Source organism: Chionomys nivalis, chromosome 1 (genome assembly GCF_950005125.1).
Source record: "Chionomys nivalis chromosome 1, mChiNiv1.1, whole genome shotgun sequence".
In the NCBI taxonomy this organism is placed as follows: domain Eukaryota; kingdom Metazoa; phylum Chordata; class Mammalia; order Rodentia; family Cricetidae; genus Chionomys; species Chionomys nivalis.
This window is the reverse complement of record NC_080086.1, coordinates 82,152,438-82,163,807: the sequence shown is the minus strand read 5'-3', so window position 1 is coordinate 82,163,807 and position 11,370 is coordinate 82,152,438.

Genomic DNA, 11,370 nt, shown 5'->3' with positions numbered 1-11,370 from the left:
AGAATCCATAGGCAGTTATTAATTGCTAGGTTTAAGAGAAGATATAATCCTTTTGTGGTGTTGTTACTAGTAGAGTATTCTTACATAATTAAATATGCCACTGCCGAGCTCTTACAGGCAACCCTAATTAAAGGCTCTAAATAAAGAAATGAAAACATGGAAATAGGAAGAATTGTGTGGAAGAAGAAAGGGAATGTCAATAACAGGAGAGAATAAGGGAAGATAATGGGGGAGAATATTGTGGTGATATTTCATTTGTATTTTAATAAAAGCAGAACGCAAAACAGCCAAAATAGTAAACCATACAGGCCAGGCAGTTGTGGTACACAAGTTTAATCCTAGCGGCCACACTGATTAGTCACAGAGGCCAAGCCACCAGTGATGATGCACATCTTTAATCCCGGCATTAGAAAGAAATGTAAAGTGGGGTAGAAAGAAACTCTCTTTTTCAGTCTGAACATTTAACAGAGGTAAGTACTTTCTAGTTGCTTGGCTATTTTGCTTTACTGATATTCACTATGAACTCCAATATTTGTCTTTTGGTGTTTATTATTCATGCTACAGAGTATGATCAAATTTTAGTATGTGTGTGTGTGTGTGTGTGTGTGTGCATGTGTTTGATGTCTATGTATGAAGTTGGACATGTACATATTATAGAGCATATATGGATGTCACAAGTCAACATTCCATCTTGTATACAGACAAGGACCACATTACTCCTGCTGCTTTGCTTGGTAATCTTACTCTATGTTAACTGGCCTGGCCTGCAACCTTCCAGTGATTTTCCTGTATGTTCCTTATTTCATCTTAGTTATACCTAAAGGAACATCACTCTTGTATCCAGCTTTTTAAGGCAGTTCCATAGATCAAAGGGATTGATCTCAGGTTACTTACCAGGCTAGACTGAATTGTTTTAAACTACCGAGCCATCTTCCAGAGTAGAAGTGTATATATTTAACTGAACTATGCCAGTCCTATATATTTGACACCTAAATACAATTTAGAGGGTTGTATACATAATGAGTTCAATTATGAGACTCTTTGTATAAAACCAGAACTCACGTTATTGTCGTTGGAATTAGCCGGATTTTTCCAGATAGAACTGTGATATTCTAACTCCTTGAAAGTTAAAAGAGGTCTTAGAAATGTATTTTCCCTCTGACATAATTCCATGATTCAATATATATATATATATATAAATTTACTATTCAATTACTTTCCTTTCCCATTCAAAAATTTTTATCTCTTATATCTCAGTCTTGACATTTATTGACACTGATTGTCTTTCATGGTATAAAGAAGATAAATGAACAACTATGCAGGAATGAACTGAAAATTTTTTGTGGGAGGTTGCAGCCACAGGAGAGTTTCAGGACGATATAAAAGGGACATTGCATGATAGTTCTGAGTCCCCCAGCTTAGACTATAGAGACAAAGTCTGTAAAAAGAAAAGTACTTTCCAAGAAAAGCACTGTTATTCTGTTTAGAAATCACACTCAATCCAGTGCTCCAATATTGGTCTCTGTCTCTGTCTTCTTTCATCGCCTGATGAAGGTTAATATTCAGGAGGATGCTTATATGTTTTTCTTTGGGTGCACCTCCTTATTTAGCTTCTCTAGAATCACGAATTATAGTCTCAATGTCCTTTATTTATGGCTAGAAACCAAATATGAGTGAGTACATCCCATGTTCCTCTTTTTGGGTCTGGCTTAACTCACTCAGGATAGTGTTTTCTATTTCCGTCCATTTGTATGCAAAATTCAAGAAGTCATTGTTTTTTACTGCTGAGTAGTACTCTCACGATCCAAAGGAGGAGCAGAAGGAGAGAGAGCACGAGCAAGGAACTCAGGACCGCGAGGGTTGCACCCACACACTGAGGCAATGGGGATGTTCTATCGGGAACTCACCAAGGCCAGCTGGCTGGGGTCTGAAAAAGCATGGGACAAAACCGGTCTCACTGAACATATCGGACAATGAGGACTACTGAGAACTGAAGAACAATGGCAATGGGTTCTTGATCCTATTGCACGTAATGGCTTTGTGGGAGCCCAGGTAGTTTGGATGCTTACCTTAATAGACCTGGATGGAGGTGGGTGGTCCTTGGACCTCCCACAGGGCAGGGAAACCTGCTTGCTCTTTGGGCTGAGGAGGGAGGAAGACTTGATTGGGGGGGGGATGGAAGGTGGTGGCGGGGAAGAGGCAGAAATCTTTAATAATTAAATAAATTAATTAATATAAAAAAAAGAAATCACACTCAAAACATGTGAAGAAATCATCTAAGCAAGGGTACTGAGAAACCTTGCTCACAGTAGTGGAACACCTTTGAAAGTAAATAAGATTCTATTATTATTTATTTTTTATTTATTTTTATTATTAGACAGTGAAATATGTGCATTTAGAATCAGAGCAATGATGGAAGTCCATTCTCTTTACATTTGAATTGAGGTCATCACTAACATTGTCTGTTCATGACAGAAGTAGTACAGCAGATCTTACATAAAAGAAGTGCAGATAAACTGAAGGCATTTCAAGGACCAATATTGGTGACATTGAGATATCCACATTATTCTCCTCTGAGACCTCCCACCTTGACTTATAGAACTATGCCTTCAATCCTTCAATGTTCTTTCCCATTATACCTATGTTTACTAAAATTCTCTATTTAACAATATAGGGCACAATTTACATTCACATAAGAATCAACAAAATGACACCAAGAGAATTATGTCTTTAATTAAACACCTTTGTCCAAGCAGAGTCATGTGGTGATGCTTTATTTACATCATAACAAATGAAGTTTTCCTGAATATCAGACTGCAGTGGTAAAACACTTGTTAGCCGTAGAGGCCAGGCAGTGTTGTTACACACCTTTATTCCCAGCACTGGGGTGATAGAGGCAGATGGATCTCTGTCAGTTCAAGGTTACCCTGGCCTACACAAGATTCTTAAATAGAAACAGAGCTCAGACAAAGTTGATCCCAGCACTAAGGAGGTGGAGACAGAAATGATATTACTGGGAGGAGAAAGGGATAAGGCAGGAGGAGACAGGAGCTCATAGCAGTATGAGGATACAGTCTAAGGATGCAGTCTGAGGAACAGTGTAGTCTGAGACAATCATCTAAGGTCAGTCTGAGGAGGCAATCTGAGGATAGGATCACCCTTTTTGTCTCAGCTTTGGTAGAAGTAAGAACTCTCTAGTAGCTAACTGTTCTGCTTCTCTGATCTTCAGCATTAACCCCTGTACCTGACTCTGGGTTTTTATTAGTAGTACCAATTAGAATTTGTGCTACAGAATCACATTCTGAAGTGCTGGTGGTTTATCCTCAACAGAGGACTCATGACTTCAAGTGATCTAATCCCTTTGAGATGTCCACATTGGTACTTGGTTAAGATATAAGATGGCACCTAGCAAAATTTGCTGCTACACAGTTATATTTCCCTTTTATATAAATGGGGATTATGTAAAAGTATTTGATAAATTATTAGATTTCTGTTAATATCTGAAATATTAGCCTAATTTAAATATTCCTATTTTCATCCCTTTGTAGATCATGCTAATTATTGTATTGTCCAATGTTTTCAGGTTTGATCAGTTGATGGCTCATCAAATTGTCTTCAATCAAATTGTCTTTGTGATCCTCTGATCCCCTCACTCTTAAAGAGCTTCTTCATTGAAAATTCTATATTTGAGATTGACATTCATATAAAAATGAATGATTTGTTTTCAATTTAGAGTTTTTGCATGCTTTGGGTGACTAGACAAGTCATTCCTTCCATTCTATAAGAAATTACCTATCTCTACTCTGTTCACACAAATCCACACAGAGACACTTGTTCATATTTCTAGCTAAATGAATAAAAGTTTAAATGTTTAATATTTCAATTTATAAAAGTAACCTAAAAACTCAAAAAGACTGCTTCTAATATCATCAAAATGACTTTGAAATGGCAAAAGTTTAAGCCACTCTTTCTATTTTTCTTAAAGTTTTACCACATTTTTCCATTTATTTTGGAGAAGGTTGTGTCATGGTACAAATGTGAAGGCATGGAGACAAGTTATAGGAAGTTGGTTCTCTCCTCCAATGTCAGTACCCAGAATGGAAGAAAAGTTCTAGAGTTTGGCAACCAATGCCTGTATACTCTGGGCTGTCTCGTAGATACAACCATTACTCTTTAAAATATAAAAAATTACTTAGCATACAAATGAAAATGCCTGGTTCTTCAATGTATTTGTTACCCAGATGTCAAAAATTATCTAAAGCTGCATGTTTTTTTTTTTAGCATCACAAAACTAAATAAATTTTAGACACCCCTTTGCTTGGGGGTGTCAATATCTACATTGTTTTCTGACATTTAGTAATATCTTGCATGGTTTATGAATATTGAACATGATTAGCTATGTAAGATTTCAAGGCCACCACAAAAATCTTTCTATGTCACTTCAACTCTCGCAGCCTGGCATATGCTAAACATGCCATGTGCCCTGTCTTGAATATCTAGGATCTCTTTGTACAAGGAATAAAGGAGAGTAAAGACATTCTGTCTGCTCCCTAAGTTGCACTCTCTGCCAGCGTGTTTCTGACCACGACAAAGAATATGACCGGAGCTGTTATGTGGAAGACCCTGAGTTTAGCCAGCTATGCACACATTCTTTGCTGGGGATGTGTGGTTGCTGATCAGTTCTTGAACCTGCATACACCTTACATGTTGTATTCCTCTCTCTCAATACATTTCCAAAGCCTATACATCAGCCTCTTTACCCATATTCTAGAGAGGGCTTCTTTCCTGTTAATGTAAAGCTATGTACAGGGAATAGATATGGAGTCTGGATATAATTAGGATTGAGAGTTGAATCCTTTGATTCTTACATGTATGCTTTCATTGCCAATGTCATAGCCAGAATTAACTGTCAGGGAATTGCAATAAGTTGTGCCTTTAACAAGTGTTCTATGAATCGTGGTGACTCCAGGTAAATGGTACTTGTCTATAAAATGAGCATTGCAGTTTATGCACTAATCTCAGTGATGTTTGTCTAGGTTCAAAATATCAGTGCATTTTGATTCCAATTGCCCTGTGCAGATCAAGTTTCAGGTGAATGAATGTCCTGCTTACTCACTTCACTCACCTGGAATAACTCGGAAGCATTCTAAACTTCAATTCTGGACATTTTCTTTGGAAATTTACAGGATAAAGAGACATTAATTCCTTATTTTGGTTTTATTCAATTTGTCACTTTTCTTGCAAGGAATTTTATACCTCCTCCTTATGCCATTTTCAAAGAAAGCTTTATATTTGAAGGATTCAAAGTAACACAACAATCAAAGCCAAATACTTTGAGGGTATATTTAGAATTATGTCTTAAAGCACAATTAATAAAAACTCAGAGACAACCTGAAGACTAGAGAGGCAAAACAGCCAGCCATTGTCTCTTACCTTGACCTCAGTCCAAAAATGGTGATCCTTCCTCCAAGAAACCTCAGAATGAGAATGAGACTGAGATTTATCTCTTCCTGTTTTATATTCTTCTCTAGTTCTGGGACTAAGGGTATTCACCACTACCACCTGGTTTCTAGTGCAAGATTGTGTGGCTACTGGTATTAAAGGTGTCTGTCATTCTAGTTACGAAGGTAAAAGGTGTTTGATATCATTGCCTTTTCTGTAAGGCTGGCTAATATGGTTATTTTACATTTCTGATCCTCAGGCAAGTTTTATTTATTAAAATATGAATGAAATACTACTATATTTCTGCCTTTTGTCTAAAATAAAAAAAAGGCTATAACTAATATAAGAAAAACTATATACAATAAGTACAATAACTATATGCAATATATACAGGCAAAAAATAATAAACAATATCTAGTCTATTTGTATTTGACTAATTTAGAGAAAATATTCCATATCTATTCTATCTTGGTGAGTCCAAAGTCTTATACCTAATTAACTTCCTATCATGACTTGCTTTCTATGTCAGATAAACAAGGGAAATTCTAACTATAGCTATCTAGTGTTCACCTCTCTCATGAACCCAAGGAGAAAATAAAATTAACTTAGTAAGCAGACAGTGGAAGCAAGTGAATTCCAAAAAATGTGAGAAATGACAGAAATTGCTGAGTGCCTGGATAGATACCCAAAGTTCCTCTGTAACATTGGGACATCTATCCTTGGCCTACAGGACTAGCATATCTGACAGACTTCTGTGAAGCAGGATGTTCTGAAGGACAATGTTTTGCAATCACTTTCTTTTGTGTCCTGTTTGTTAAATTAATAGAGCATACTCTCAGCAGTTGAAGTAAGGGCATTTTCTTGTGCAGTGACTTACTTTTGTCATGAAGGAAATAAACTCCATATGGAGCTTCTTTAATGCCCATTATCTTCTCTAAAGTAGATTTGTGCTTCCAGGAACAGTCATGTTTCATTGTCATAAAAAGGAAGAATGTAAGTTATTAAAACATTTTAAATGCCATATTCTGTAAATCTCTGAAGTGTTTAAAGATGACCTGTCTAAAATATTTATTTGTTTGATCTTGAAAACATACCTAATGTGACTACAAAGTTTGATTATACTATCTATATTTTCTTATAGATAGTTTCATAATCCTCTCTAGTACTGTTTCCTAAAACAGATGTAAACAATAATTTTCAAACACTAGAAATTTGTATTAGATCATTTATTGAGTTATCTAGGTACAGTATCATGAGCAAGAATAGAAATGCATGTATAATATGTTCTAAAAATTAATCTCAATATACAAAATTTGTATTTAATATACAAAATAATCCAATATAAAACATTTAAAACTAGTAGTGGCTTTTAAAAAGTAGACTCAATAATCTACCTTTTTATCTCATATATATATGTATGCATATATAAACATATGTATTACATATGTGTACATATCTTCCTTTATTCTTTTCAGAGTAGATACGTTAATCTACCTTTTTATCCTATTTATATGCCCCTTTTATTCTTTTCAAAACAGGAGCATACCTGTTTTCTTTTCAGGGTAGATTCAATAATCTGCTCTTTTATTCTATCATATATATTCACTTTTTTCTTTTCAAAACAAGAATCTTGAATCTAATTTTCTTTGCTTAGCTTTTATTCCTGATCTTTACCCATAACAACTTGTAATCAACACATTAAAAAAGACAAATATCCATAATCCACTTTTGGGGGGAATGTGGGCATAGCTTTCTGGGCTAATTCCTGCTGACTGGGGGCATTAATACGGGGACCCAAAGAAAATTTATGATTATGGTCAAGTCCTTACTGGAGTATTCTATGAGGCTGGATCATCTCAGCCAGCAGTCTTGAAGATATTCTGGATTTAGAACTCAAAGGAAACTGTAACAGAGCTGCTCTAAAAGATTGGATCCTCTGGGCCATGCACTCCTATTGGAAAAATTTCAGGGCATTTTCCTTGACCAAACATTACTTTTCTTAAGCCATAATGAATCCAAAGCCTCTCACTTCCTGTGGAAACAAAAGTAAAACTTCTTGAAAGTAACATACCTTTCGACATAAATTTTGAAGTCAAAGCATTTTCAAAATATATAATAGGTTGAATTAATTCAGCAGCACTTATAATCAAATGTCTTTTAGCAGCTCTTGCTCCTCAGCAGTCAAACAAAAGAAAACACAGTAACTGTAGGCCCATATTTCTGTATGGCACAAAAGCCATAGGCCCAGTCTGAGCTGATCACATAGCTCTGCAGACAAGCTGTCTCTGCCTAACAATAGCAAGGATGTACTTGTTAGAAATGTAGATCTCCTGAGGAGAGGTGTTGACTGAAACTGGTCAGGATGTTTGGTGCTTCCTTCCTTTGTAATTTGGAGGATGTCTTATAGAGATGCTAATTCATGGCCTATCTGACTGCTAGATGCAGACATGACTTGAGCCCAGGCACCTGGTTGCCTAAAAGACAGCCTAATGTGTTTTCCTGCTCAATTTATGTGATGATATATAAGGTCTTTGGAGAATAAATGAGAGATCTTTGGAGAGAGATCTTGCCCTTCCATGATGACCGTGTAAGCTGCGTCTGATTATTCCTCGCAACTCCATTCCAGTCCAGTTAGGGAATCTATGTTGGACCCACATGGGCCCCGACAAATAACATACACTCTCCAGATTCTCTTTGTATTTTCCTTTTTTACATGGATGCTAAACTAGGGTGAATGGGAGCTGGGAGCACAACTTTTTTCCCAAGCCTAGGTGGCTAGGTTAGGGTTCCAATTCCTAGATCTGGAATTCCAATACCAGCTTTGGCCAGGACTGGTGGAAGAAAAAAAAAAAAAAAAAAAAAAAAACCTCTGGCAAACAACTTTTTTGTAAATTGTGCCTCAAAAGTTAGGCGCCAAGTGAAGCACAATTAATAAAAACTCAGAGAGAGAAATTGGGTTTAAACTCGAAGACCAGAAAACCATAGTAGCCAGCCAATTGCTCTTACCTTGACCTCAGTCAGAAGTGGTGATCCTACCTTTAGGAATCTGAGAATGAGACTGAGACCTGTATCCTCCTGTTTCATAATCCTCTCTAGTACTGGTATTAAGGGCATGCATCACTACAAAATAATTTCTTTGGAAAACTAGTGTGACTACTGGCACTAACAGTGTGTGTCATTGCGGCTACTGTTATTAAAGGTTTGTGTCATTGCTGCTTAATCTATAAGGCTGGCCAGTGTGGCTGTTTTACTTTTCTGATCCTCAGACAAGCTTTATTTATCAAAATACAAATGAAATGTCCCTACAAATTTTTGTTACTTTTATTCTTCAATACCTATTCAAACAAAAAACATTTACATGACCAGACTCTTCTTCTAAGAAATGAATCTGGAACTATATCAGACAGTGTTCACCAAAGATCTACTTAGATGATTTATTATAAAGTATTTTTTTTCAAATTTTTAATTAGGTAAAAATTATTTTTCCTTTTTTAAAGATTTATTTATTTATTTATTTAGTATATAATGCTCACTCTGCATGTATGCCTGCACTCAGGAAGATGGTGCCAGACCTCATTACAGATGGTTGTGATCCACCATGTGGGTGTTGGGAATTGAACTCAGGAACTCTGGAAGAGCAGCCACTGCTCTTAACCTCTGAGCCATCTCTCCAGCCCTAGAAATTATTTTTCATGAGAAATAAAACCAGAAAACTCTTAACAAATAAATTGTGTAATATGATTACACTGTGCTGTAATTAGGCAGCAATACTTTTATCTGGAACACAAAGTCAAAGAATTCTCTAACAAGTCACTGTTCGCATTGATATCTGTAGAACATACAAAAGGGGCTGGAGAAGTGGCTCAGAGTTTAAGAATGCTGGCTGCTCTTTCAGAGGTCCTGAGTTCAGTTCCCAAAAACAACTCAATGACTTTACACCCATCATATAATGAGAAATGTGTCCTCTTCTGGCATGCAAGCATGCAGGCAAGCAAAGCACTGTATACATAACAAATAAATAAATGTTAAAAAAAGAACATGCAGAAGGTCAGTATCTTCTTGGCTTTGGTCATGAATCAAAAACTTTGGCATCTACATATATTTTCATTTTCTTGTCACATTAAGCCATTTCTTGAACTTACTTTCTTTTTTGGATATATATATATATATATATATATATATACACACACATATATATATATGTATATATGTATATATGTGTATGTATATACATATATATACGTATATATATATATCCATATATATATGTAATATATATTATATATATTATATTATTTGTTTTTTTTACTGAAAAAAATTCCGCCTCCTTCCCGACTCCAAATTCCCTCCCCTTCCCCCCACTCTCTACCCTCCTCCCAATCATTTCCCCTTCCCCCATTCCTTTCCCTCTCCCTCTCCAGTCCAAAGAACAGTCAGGATTCACTGCCCTGTGGGAAGTTCAAGGACCTCCCCCTCCTTCCAGATCTAGGAAGGTGAGCATCCAAACAGGCTAGGTTCCCACAAAGTCAGTTCATGCAATAGGATCAAAACCCAGTGCCATTGTCTTTGGCTTCTCATCAGCCCTCATTGTCCTCCATGTTCAGAGAGTCCGTTTTTTTCCCCTGCTTTTTGAGTCCCAGTCCAGCTGGCCTTAGTGAGCTTCCAATAGATTAGCCCCCCTGTCTCAGTGAGTGGGTGCACCCCTGGCGATCCTTACTTCTTGCTCATGTTCTCCCTCCTTCTGCTCCTCATTTGGACTTTGGGAGCTCAGTCCGGTGCTCCAGTGTGGGTCTCTGTCTCTATCTCCATCCATTGCCAGATGAAGGTTCTATGCTGACATGGAAGATATTCATCAGTATGGCTATAGAATAGGGCCAATTCAGGTTCCCTCTCCTCAGCGATCTCCTGTGCCCATATGTTGTAGGGTACTTTCCACTTTTTCTTCTATCAGGTTCAGTGTGTTCAGATTGATATTGAGGTCTTTGATCCATTTGGACTTGAATTTTGTGCATGGTGATAGATATGGATCTATTTTCATTCTTCTACAGGTTGACATCCAGTTATGCCTGCACCATTTGTTGCAGATGCTTTCTTCCTTCCATTGTATACTTTTAGATCCTTTATCAAAAATCAGGTGTTCATAGGATTGAGGGTTAAAATCTGGGTCTTCTATTCGATTCCATTGGTCAACTTCTCTGTTTTCATGCAAATACCAAGCTGTTTTCATTACTGTAGCTCTGTAATAGAGTTTGAAGTCAGGGATGGTAATGCCTCCAGAAGTTCCTTTATTGTATAAGATTGTTTTGGCTATCCTGGGTATTTGGTTTTTCCATATAAAGTTGATTAATGTTCTATCAAGATCTGTGAAGAATTTTGATGGAACCTTGATGGGGATTTATACATTGAATTTATAAATTGCCTTTGGTAGAATTGCCATTTTTTTTTACATTGATCTTCCCAATCCAAGAGCAAGGGAGATCCTTCCATTTTCTTGTATCCTCTTCAGTTTCATTCTTCAAAGACTTAATGTTCTTGTCAAATAGATCTTTCACTTCCTCGGTTAGAGTTACCCCAAGATATTTTATGCTATTTGTGACTATTGTGAAACATGATGGTTCTTTGATTTCCCTCTCTGCTTTTTTATCCTTTGTGTATAGAAGGGCAACTTATTTTTTGGAGTTGATCTTGTATCCTGCCGTGTTACTAAAGGTGTTTATTAGCTGTAGGAGTTCGTTGGTGGAGTTTTTGGGGTCGTTTATGTACACTATCATATCATCTGTGAATAATGAAAGTTTAACTTCTTTCTTTCCAATTCGAATCCCCTTGATCCCCTTATGTTGTCTTATTGCTATTGTTAGAACTTCAAGCACTATATTGTAGAGCTATGGAGAGAGTGGACAGCCTTGTCTTGTTCCTGATTATAACAAA